Source organism: Cupressus sempervirens, chromosome 1, assembly GCF_028749045.1.
Source record: "Cupressus sempervirens isolate cs-2001-9-10 chromosome 1, ASM2874904v1, whole genome shotgun sequence".
In the NCBI taxonomy this organism is placed as follows: domain Eukaryota; kingdom Viridiplantae; phylum Streptophyta; class Pinopsida; order Cupressales; family Cupressaceae; genus Cupressus; species Cupressus sempervirens.
Genome location: NC_143118.1, coordinates 272,181,474 through 272,193,608, shown reverse-complemented (window position 1 = coordinate 272,193,608; position 12,135 = coordinate 272,181,474).

The following is a 12,135-nucleotide window of genomic DNA, read 5'->3' as shown; positions in this document are numbered from 1 at the left end:
GTTAGAATGAAATTTCATGATAATTCTTGTGATTTTGGATCTAATCATTTGTTTGAATATGAAGACAATGCAACATATATTTATTCTAATGTATGGTGTTTTGATGTTGCAAATGAGGAGAAATCAGAGTTTATATACTCTTCATATATGGATGCACAAGGTGAGTTACAATTTGATCCATGTAACTTATTGAATGAAGTTGAATATGAGCACTTTGTGTTTCTAGTTGAAAGAATCCATGATTTAGTCAGTAATGATCGGTTTCAGTTTGATATTAGTTGTTATGATCATGCTGTTTCATTTTTTCATAGTGAGCAAGATGAAGAAAGTATGTCTAATTTTTATACGCACTATGAATATGATGATAGTTTTGTTTTGCCTAATGAGATTATTATGAATATTGATATGTTGGGTGACAGAAATGATAACGAGATTTTTAGTTTGCCTCAGGAGAATGTAAATGAAAATTAGGTGTATGACAGAGGCAAGAAGTTGTGAAAACTTTTCGGTGGCTTGGACCCATCGTTTGTGCATAATCTTAGTGGTAGTTTTTTCTTGCTTTCAATAAAGTTGTTCCAAGAGATTTTTTGAAATTTTGGGAATGGTCTGCTTCTCCCAAAGATCTAAAATCTTGCCATGCCCACAAGGGGCATGCATCCCCAGACAAAACCACTGGTGGCACTTAAAATTACGTTCTCATTTTGAGTATTTTTTCAAAATTTTGAGTCAATTTAAGCCCTTTAAATGATTTTCAATGCATATGTACCTGACTGTACCTTTTAGGCCTAAGAGGTGTTCAATGCTTCTAACACCTTCCATCCAACATGTCCAAGCATTCCATAATGATAAATTTCCATTTTGAGTCATTTCGTGAAGTCTCATTTTGAGCAAATTCAAAATCTGCATTTTACTCTGTGTCAAATAGCGACAAAAGGCCATGTTTGCAAGTGAAGATCTCGCACCTAGAAATGTTTCTTGACTTATTGCTTTGGGATTGTCTAGTGTCCATACCTAAGAACCTATGTTTCAAGTTTTGAGTCATTTTGTATCCATCTGACTAGGTTTTTAGTCCCTCAAAGTTGGTAGTTTACTGTTTTCATGCTTTGGCACATTGCACATGATTCTAGGAAACCCTGTTTGACAAGTTATAATTTTGACCTGGTTTACTAAAATGTTAAAATTCCTTATGCATTGCATTGTAGACATCAAAGGCTTTTTATGTTTCAAGTTTCAATTCATGAAAAATCTGTTTGATGAGTTTTCAAACGTGATTCCAAATGGAATTTCTAACTTTTTACTCATGCTAGCATTTGCATATTGATTGGTACCCCTATTTGTGACATTATAACTTGAGATGCATAATTTCCTAGAGCAAATGGATTGTACCACTGCATTGTCCACTGAAAATACTCCAAGTGTGTCAGTTTGTAAGTCATGACAAATCCGTTTGCACACTTTTTCAAGTAATTCCATTTGCAAAAAACTATTTTCTGCCATTCTTTCTAGTCATCAAATCCAAGTAGCTCACTTTGACCGCTTACCAAATGCATCCTATTATTCATAATGGGTCCAAATTGTAGATCCATACTCTCCTCATGACAGAGAACCAATGTCCTAGTTTTCTTTCCCTCATGTATCCATTTGCCTAGTTTTTGAAGCTGATTTTGAACCTAGTTTATTGCTTTCTAACATGTTTTCTTGCAGGAAGTTCTGAAAGGTCAACTTTGACAATGAATATCTTTTGACCTTGAATTGGTCATGAGATGAGATCTGATGGGGCAAAAATATGTTGAACAAAGAGCTAGTGTGCAAGTTTTCAAATCCCGATCAAGTGTTTGAATCAATTTTTAAGGCCAATCAATAGACCTCCTGACGTAAATTTGATAGTTTGACAAAAAGTGATAAAGTGAGTTTTAAATGATCAGTGAGGGATCAAATTTGATTCCAATAAATATGGTGGGTTCAATAGGCCAGTTTGAGAAGTCAAGTATTTGAAAATGAAATTTTTTTAGCCAGATCCACTTGGGGCCCCACTAAGTTCAGCAAGCACTTATGGCTCCCAGATTATTTCAAATGTGGAATAGCTTTAAATGGTATTTGCAAGGTTGTTGAAAGGTTTAATTGTTTCCCTATAGAGACATATGAGGGTGGAAATGTTGTAGCTCCTTTATAATGTGAAAATAAATGGTTGCGCCTTCAAGGCATGGCTCGTAATTACCTTCTTCATTAGGAACTAAAATTGAGTGGTTACCTAGTAAGAATTTGACCTAAAAGAGAATGAAGAAGTAGCCTAAGAAGGGAGCCAAGAATGGAAGACTAGTGACCAAAATTGATCAATGTTCAAGTTTCCTTCAATTTCTTTAATCATCCCAAGGTTCTTGAAGATCTTGTAGGAAGAGCAATGGCCCATTGTAAACAAGCCAAAGATACAAATAGAGTCACTAAGAAAGCTCTCAAGGCCTAGGTGATGAAAAAATTTTTTAGAGAAAGAAAAATGCTTTCCCACACCATGAATGACACGAATTTGGCTGCGAACAATTTAAATATGATGGTGGATATGTTGGTGGGAACAAGCATTAAACTAATGTGGCTTCTACTACTTGGAATCATTACATCCTACATTATAGTATTTGTAGTTTCTCAAATAATGCTCTTCACATTTTGTTTCAAGAAATGTGTAAGACATTTTTCAAAATCAATAGTCTTTCTACTCATGACCCACCCTTTTGATATTGGTGATTGGTGCACCATAGATGGAGGTGGAGTCATTTGAGAATGAAGAGGTGGCAAATTTATTGAATGACTAGTTTGTGAGAAGCAAGTATGACAAAGAAGAGCTTTTGGGATGAAGAGTTAAACATGTGAATGAAGGGAGTAGTCTGCATGAGAAAAAGAAAACTGTCAATGCTAGTGAATAGAGGTAGCAAACAAGATAAGAGCATCACGTATTCAATGAAGTTTCTCTAACATCCTTTGAGTGATAGGGGAGTTTGAAGTCCGAATGCTAAGCCAAACCTCCTCCACATGACCTATAGAGAGGACATTACCCACACAGATTACAAAGAAGCTCCTCACACCATATACAAAGGAGTACACTGAGGGCACTTCACACAACATAAAAAAGGAAGCCTCATGTTTAAAAAAGAAAATCCATGCCTAAAAAAACTACAACATTAAAGAACAAAGACAATGCTCTAAGCATAGGCAAGAAATGCCATGTGCCACCAAGGAAGTCAAAAAATGCAGTCAATGGCAAGAATCCAACCTAGCACGCAATAAGAAATAGTCAGTGATATGTTTAAAAGAAATAGTTAGTAGATCTAAAGGGATTTGTGCCTTGAAAGGCCAAAGACGTAGTCAAAGCCATTTGCAGAGAGATCACCATGTGCAAACAAAAGAACAGGAACCACATAATGTGGAGAGTAGTCATGCCTTCAAAAGAAAAGAAGTCACCAAACATTGGAGATGGCATTTTTAGAGGCTCACCATTAAAAAGAATCTATGGCATGCATTATGCAAGAAAGAAGCCAACTATGATGAAGAGCAAGGCAAAGAATGTGAATGAAGACTAAGGCATAGTTCCAACATGAAGACAAAGGCAGCAACATAAAAAGAGCATTATCCCACATTGGCTACTTGGGAAAAATTTTGTGTTTTTAAATACAACAAGACACTCATTGCATTGTATCTTCAAGACAGAGGCCTTTTAAAGGTAGCACTCATGCACATGGGGCCCATGGTGGGCCAGCTGGGCACTAAGATTGAGGCCAAAGTCAATTTTTTTTGCTTGCGTATGCCCAGGAAGTGAAAATGAAAGTCCTACCATCGTATGCCTAGCATAAGGTCAAAAGTGGGAGGTGCAGAGCTTCACGTTGCTCCAAAATTGATCATCCTATATGGGCGTAAGGTATAATTTAGAGGCTTTCAGTGGTACACTAATGCTTGTATGGGTGTAAAAGGAAGTATTAAAACTTTTAGCCACTCATAAGAGTGTAAAAAAAAATTTCAATTGCTCATGGTGCTATGGGAAATGGAAGTAATCAAATTAAAGGGAAATTAATTAATATTTCAAATGTCATGGTCAATCAAATTTTGACATATGGCATCTTCAGATTGGAGGGATAACTAGAGTATTGAACATAAAGATGTTTCAGACATATGGTTTTAAATGAAAAATTCAAATATATTTAAAGTTTTATATAGTTTTAACTATATAATTTTTAAAAAATTTCATTTTAAAAGCTCTGATTCAGTCCAAACTTGATTTTTCAAACTGCTACCAAGGAGGAATTTTTTGTCCAAAATAGGCCTTATAATATACCATTGAAACCAAGAGAAGCTGAATTTTCTAGATTTGGAATCAAATTTTGCATAGCAATTCATCGGTTCAATCTATAAGTAGTTTTGTATTTTCTAGGGCATTTTCGATGGAATGAGCAGAATTCATCATGAAGCATTAGGATCAGATAAAAGGTAGATATGAAGGCTTTTTGAAGTCTAGATGTGAAGAAAATCAATTCTAAGATATTTTCTTGGCTTCTGAAGGCTAGTTTACTGATTTTCACTTTTTACCTTGTGTTCATTCTAACATCAAAAATCAGTTATGGTGATGAATCAAATTTTTGATATTCTTTATGCCTATAAGAGCCATAATCATGGAGATTTGATTTGCAATTACAGAGAGAAGGTAGAGAGAGACTTTTCATTTTCTTGGGAAGGAATTCTAAGGGTACACATGTCAATTGTAGATTCAATCCGAGAATTGCTTCCTTCCTATATCTTTCTTCCTTCTTCTAATTTGCAAGGTTGTTGGTAGTTTTCTCTGGGTAATACTATCAGGGTTGCAATGTTTACTATGAAACCACATTCTTTTACTACATTTCTCTCTTGTATGAAAAACATTAGGAAGGATAATATAGATAGTTCAGATCCATTAGGTTTTTCTGTGTTCTCATTCCATGCATATGAATGTATAATTTCAAGGAAATTTATACATAGAACAATAGATGGCTGAGTTTCATATTGAATCTTGTCTCCTTTATCAGTGAGCTTCAATGTTTTATGGTCTTTGAAAATAGAGCCTAGGTCATAGTTGTAGTCCCTTAAGGTTGTATGTTGTTTCATTGTTGCTTATAACTCAAGGGGTTTTGTAAATGCTTTAGAGAATTCAATAGGGTTGCAAGTTTACTGATGGGGATATCATGTAAGAATGAGGTTTAGATTGAGCACAAATATTTATTTACAAGGTAACTAAATAGATTGTATATCTAAATATATAAATGAGTATCAGATATCCATATGTATGCATTTGATTCATGGATTTTCCCAATGGATTAGGTACTAGTCAACTATAGGATCATTAAAGTCTTACTGCTGCATATTTGAGGGTTTGTTGAATTCAACATTTTTAATCAAATGAGTTTAGTTTTTCATGTTTTGTAGTGAGACGAAAAGGATTAACCCTCACTCAACTTATGTGATTCATAGATTTGCATTTAGGTATTATATATCTCTATTATTGTATGAGTTATTAGGAGATATAAGGGGTTTTCATCTGCAATAATTAGGTTCAAATTTATGTTTTAAATGCACTAGTACCATTCATCAAAACCTCAAGGTTAACCCACCTAGGTCTTGCAGAGCCTGAAGTGAAGAAGGGTCAAGCCTTATAGTTGGCCCAAGACTGCAGTCATGTGCATTCATTATAGGAAGTTGCTAGCCTTAGATGCATTTTTTTGGTTTCTTGGTCATTTTCAAAACTGTTAAATCAGGAGCCAACACCTTACAATGAGAAAGAAAGAGAATGATATAGGAGGAAGTGAATTCCGATAATTGATCTGAAGATGACAATTGCCCACTTGAAATTCCCTCTCTTAGTAGTGAAAAGAATCTCTCTAATCTCTCTGCAACTGCATATCAAATCTTCAATAGTTTTAGCCTCCAAAAGCATAAAGTATTTCAGATATTTTGATGAAAATCATAACTGATTGCAAAAGACAAAAATTATAATAAGTTTCATCAACAAGCAAGAAAACTGTGAAATACTTGAAGAAGAATTCATCATTATGTTTTAAATTTTGAAAAACTGAGTCATCCAAGAAAATCAAATGCATCCCAATTAAATTCTATAACTACGATGATGGAGTCATTGCTTATAACTAAGCATCCCACTAAAAACACAAAACTCCTTATAGCACACACCTGTGATCATATGTGTTTAAACTAGCTCCATAAATGGATAGCTTATCTCCTCTCGATTCCAACAATATGCTACACTGCATATTTTGGATGAAATTCGTACCTTCATGATAAATCTAAAAATTTGGCTCCCAGACTAAATAGAGTATTAAAATAAAAATTTAAATGATTATATAGTCAAGACTATATAAAAATATTAAAATCATTAAAATCTTTAAACCATTTGAAAATCTGAGGGTTATAAACATTTGAATTAATTTTTGTATTCATTTTTCCCAATCAACCACTGCCACTTGTCCATCCTCCATTTTGTTGATTGTACTTGGGCAGGTCCTCTTATCATAGCATCTTATTTCATTTTATTTCCTCCTCCAATTTTATGAAAAGCAACCCTTCATAGCATCAAAGACCTTAATATTTCCATTCTTGAACTCACTACAACCATTAAATCATGGCAACTAGGGTGGGAGCCATTGTAGCATCTTCCAACTTTATTATTTTCCATTTATGATCCTACGACATAGTTGTAGCATCATGCCATCTCAAATTTTATCTCTCGACCATATAAGAAAGCCAATTTCTCCAATATTACAGAATGGTCAGATCATCGCACACCTTCAAAGAAGGTTCCCCAATCATATGACAAGTGGCCATCGTAGCATCATAGGGATGAAATTTTTCCTCCATGATGTCCCAACATCTTGGGCTTATCATGATATCACAAACCTCATTTTTGACCTTCTTGACCTTATGCTAGTCGTAGCATCATATATGACTCCCATGTCTAGCTGCCCATCCTATGATGGAATTGAATCTCATAACTTTGGAGACCCTTTGCATTGAGCTTCATGATCACATGACAATGGAGTTTTCATAGCATCTCCACCTGCAAATTTGACTTTTCTAACCTTATGCTAGTCGTAGCATCTTGCACCCATTAAAAATGCCCTCCTATCCCATGACTAAATCACCTTCCCTTGTCTCTTTCAATATCATGGAACTTTTTTTAGCATGGATGTGGAATTTATTGAATGTTGTGTGGAGCCTCCCCTTTATGCATGTGACTATAGCATTAGTAGTGTTGCTTCAGTATCTTTATTATGCATGTGGATATGCTGAATGGAAGGTGTTAGAAACATTAAACACCTCATGGACCTCAAATGGATAGCTAGGTATATATGCATTAAAAAGCATTTATAGGGCTTGAAACTTGGAAAGGACACTCAAAATGGGAATGCAATTTTGAGCACTAACATAGGCTCTATCTAGGGATGCATTCCCCTTGCAGACATGGCAATAAATCATATCTCTACAAGAAGTAGACCACATTCCTAATCATAAAAATTCTCTTGAATAGCTTTATTGAAAGCAAGAAAACTACTCCTACTACTATGAATATTGGCCTCGGGCCAACTAAATTTAACAAAAACTTTTACCTCTATCAAAAACCCAATTCTGATTGACATTTTCTTGTGGTAAACTAAAATTATCTTTCTCCTTTGTTTCACCCAATATGTCAACACTTTCAATCATTTTTTTAGGAAAAACAAAACTATTATGATCACTTTCATAGTGCATATAAAAACTAGACATACTTTCTTCATCTTGCTCACTATGAAAATATGAACCAGCATGATCATAATTTCTGATATCAAATTAAAACTCATCATCACTAACTAACTCATGCACACCTTCAACCAAAAACACAAAAGCTTGGTATTCTACTTCATTCAATGAGTTACATGAATCAATTTGTAACTCACGTTGTGTAACCAGATGTGAAGAGTATGTAAAATCTGATTTCTCCTCTTTTGTAATATCAGTACTCCATAAATTAGATTGAATATATGCTACATTTTCTTCACATTCAAACAAATGGTTAGATACCAAATCACAAGAATCATCACTAAATTGCCTTCTCACTATATGTTGATCCGTGTCAATGTTTTCCTCAAATAACTCATTAGAATAAAATACTTCATTACTATTAATTTCCTCATCATATGAGAAATCAAAATGTATCTCAGCCTCATGAAAACAAGAAGAAAATGAAGCAGCAACAAATCTTATCTCTACAAATTTCTTCTCAACATAGAAGTCATCATGTGTATTGATGTACGAACTACCATCACATACACGTCCAAAACTTGACATAGCATATTCTAAAAATATATCTTCTTCAGCATCAAATTTAGGAGAAATGACTTCACCATATGAAAAGGAAAAATGTGGCAAAGCACAAACATCCTTAGATAGATTTGCATACCTTTCAAAATCACGAGCCAGCAAATTTGAAATCTCATCAACACTTAACAAGACTTCATTACTAGTTTCTTCCTCTTGGCTATGATTATTATCTGAATGGCTTGACATAGTTACAATAGAAGACTTATTAGTAACATATTGTGAAAACCCAAAACCTTGATCATCACATACATCTTCTTCTTTAGACAATACCTCAACAACTAGTATCTTGGCACATTCACATTCATCACTAGAAGAAAGATTCTTATTGCTGCTATAGTTTTCATCTTCTTTACAATCATCATCATAACAAGATAAATCCACATTATACATGTACTATCCTCTGATTCATAAAACTAAGACTCTTCATCTTCAATATCATTTTTAATAGATTCATTGCATTCATTATCATTAGATTCAATAGCATTCAAAGCACTTTCAATCTCTATGATAAAATCTTGGATTTCAATAATATTTTCTAACCTTAACTTTTTCGACCAATCAATTGAATTAGCATAAAAGCTTCTAAGAGTACCACTAGCCATGAAGACTCCTCAAGTCTAAAAAGCTCATCAAGATTCATAATTACCGATTTAAACTTCATGTAAATTTGAAATCCACTAAGGCCCTTAATATCACCAATTGTATTTCTTATCATTATGATGATCTTATTATGTGATGTAGGAGCATCCAGTAGTCTAAAGGCAATCCTGTATCACACAAAAATATTCTTAGAGATAGTTTTTTTTAAATGTATTTTCATTTTTAGATACCCATTTGGGTCAAATAAAGGTTCTAACTCTCACAATTCCACTATTAGTTTTTTGGGTTAGGGTTTTATTAGTTTTTAAGCACCTTGGGATATGTGTAAATGTAGAAAATGAGTTATTTTGTAATTGAGCCAAAATTATGATGAGTTGGAAGGTTTAATTTGGAGGGATGGATCTACTCATAATTTAAAACACTCAAGAAAAAGAATTAGGTCAAAAGGCTTTATGGTTAGAAAGTTATTGTAGTTTTAATTTTCCCGGAGACCTCCTAAGAGCACTGCAAAGTTAGATATGGGGCACTAAATTTCCTTGTATGGTGCCAAAAAATAGGATATGAGCAAAGCTTCTCCATAGGGTTTTAGAGCACTTCAAAAGCTTTACAAAAATGTAAACAGTTCATCAATCAGAATTATGGTTGAAAAGTTATGACTCTTGGAAGTTGGACTACCTTTTCTAGATTCTTCTAATTTTACACCAACTTCTAAGAAGATTTTTGAAACCTTCTATTTTGGTGGTGGATTCCAACTAGCATATTCTAGAATGTATTCCTGACCCTAAACCATTTAGGGCTTATTGAAGAACATTAATGGCATTGTAAAGGTAGTTCTCAATGAAGTTAGAGAGAAGGTACTATGTGGAGGATTTCATTCTCTAGAATCGTAATGTTGTAAGCCCATAGGGAATTTTTCATTGAAAATAATATTTCCCTTTTCCTGTGTGTTCATTTTGGTCTTTGGTTGTGTCTCCATCAAGTGGTATTAGAGTAGGTTTTTCTGAGTGTGTAGATAGAATGTCAACTGTGAGGCAGTTTGCACCAAGACTGTGAGGTTTTGGGTTTGAGACAAGAAGATTCTTCCATAAAGGGAATATGGTGAAAGAGCTAGAATTGTTACTCTTGAGGTTAGAGCCCTCCAGAGACAAGTTCTAGCATTGCAAGAGGAGATCCATAGAGGACTGAATTTTGTCGTAGGTAATGAAAGTGAGGAAGAAAATGAAGAAGAAAAAAATATAGGACAGGAAGGGGAAGATGAAGGGGAAGTCCTAAATTAGGAAAAGGAGAGGCTTTTTAGGGCCATTTCTAAGCTTGGGAAAATACTTAAAATTGATGTGGATATTTTTTTAGGAAATCTAAACTCAAATGAGTTGATCAACTTGATCAATGAAATAGAGGAGTATTTTGAGTATGAAGATATTAGGGATCTAGATAGGGTTAAGTTTTGCCATGCCAAAATTTGGTGGAAAGATATTCAACTAGAAAGAAATAGAAGAGGAAAGGAGAAAATCACAAGATGGGATCGCATGCTAGACAAAATAAAGAAGCAATTTATTCCTATTGACTATGAGCTTGATTTGTTCAAGAAAATGCAAGGATTAACCCAACTAGAAAAATTTGTCCAGGAATATATAGAGAAATTTTATTGACTTCTTACTAGGGTAGGGCATGTAGAAGCAAATAAGGAGAAGATTTCTCATTACCTTAGTGGGTTATGACCTAGCATTGAAGAGGCATACTAGTTTGCCCTATGAGTTAAAAGGAAGCCAAAAAAAAGGTTTGATAGAAGGAAAAGAGGGCATGGTTAAGGAGGAAGGGGTGGTGGTAGGTCATTTATAGGCCGAAATGAGACCTAGAAGAAAAATGAAGATGTGGGTACTGGCAGGAACCAGAGGAACGTGGGTTTCAATTGCTCCTATGATCAAAATTTTGGAGATCAGAAAGGAAGAGGTAGATGACATGGACAAGGATCAGGAAGAGGAGGCTTCCATGGTACCTATTTTGATTTTAATGAAGAATGTCATCATGCATTTGAATGCCCTCGATGACAAGGAAGGATAGATAGGAGAGCTGATGGTCAAGCAAGGGTTGCTCATGTGGATGAGAATGCATAGTCATCACATTCTAAGGATGTATAAAGAGGAGTGGTTCTCATAAATGAAAGGGTCTTACTAAGCAATGAGAGTGAACCTAGACAAAGGAGGAGTTTGTTTCATACTAGATGCAAGTGTGAGGATAAGTTTTGTGATGTGATTATTGATGGGGGAAACACTGACAACTTGGTGTCTGACAAGATGGGATCTAAGCTAAAGCTTAAAAGGGAGAAAAACCCCAAACCTATTGGATTTCTTAGGTGAAGGATGGTCATAAGGTCCTGGTTAGTGAACAATTTTTAGTGAAGTTCAAGATTGAGAGTTACTATGATGAAGTTCTCTGTGACATTATTCCAATAGATGTTTCCCATTTATTATTGGGAAGATTGTGGCAATTTGATAGACATGTTGTACATGATGGTCATGCAAATACATACTCTTTAACAAAGGATGGAGTTCACCATAAACTAAAGCCCATGATAAAGGAAGGTGAAAATGTATGTAGTAGTGCTAGGATATGTCTTGTTGATGGAAGAAATTTTTTGGATGGCATGAAACATTAGTGTATGTGTTATGGTTTGATTCCTAGAAGAGATAAGGAAGGTAGTAGTGAAATTCCACCAGAAATTTCATGTTTATTAAGTGAGTATGGAGATGTCATCTCTGATAATGTTCTAGAAGGGTTGCCACCAACAAGGAAAATTAGTCATCAAATAGATTTAATCCATGGAGCTAGTTTTCCTAATAAGGCTACTCATAGGATGACTCCTACTGAAATTGAGGAGCTAAACAGACAAGTTCAGGAGCTATCGAGGAAGGGTTTGACTCAAGAGAGCCTGAGTCCATATGTAGTACCTATAGTATTGGAACCAAAGAAGGATGGAGAGTGGAGAATATGCGTAGACTCCTATGCTATAAATAGAATAACCACCAAGTATCGGTTTCCTTTTCCAAGAATCGATGATCTTATGGACTACTTGAGTGGACCCTAGTACTTCAAAATGATAGATCTCAAGAGTAGCTATCATTTGATATGGATATGAGAGGAAGATGAGTG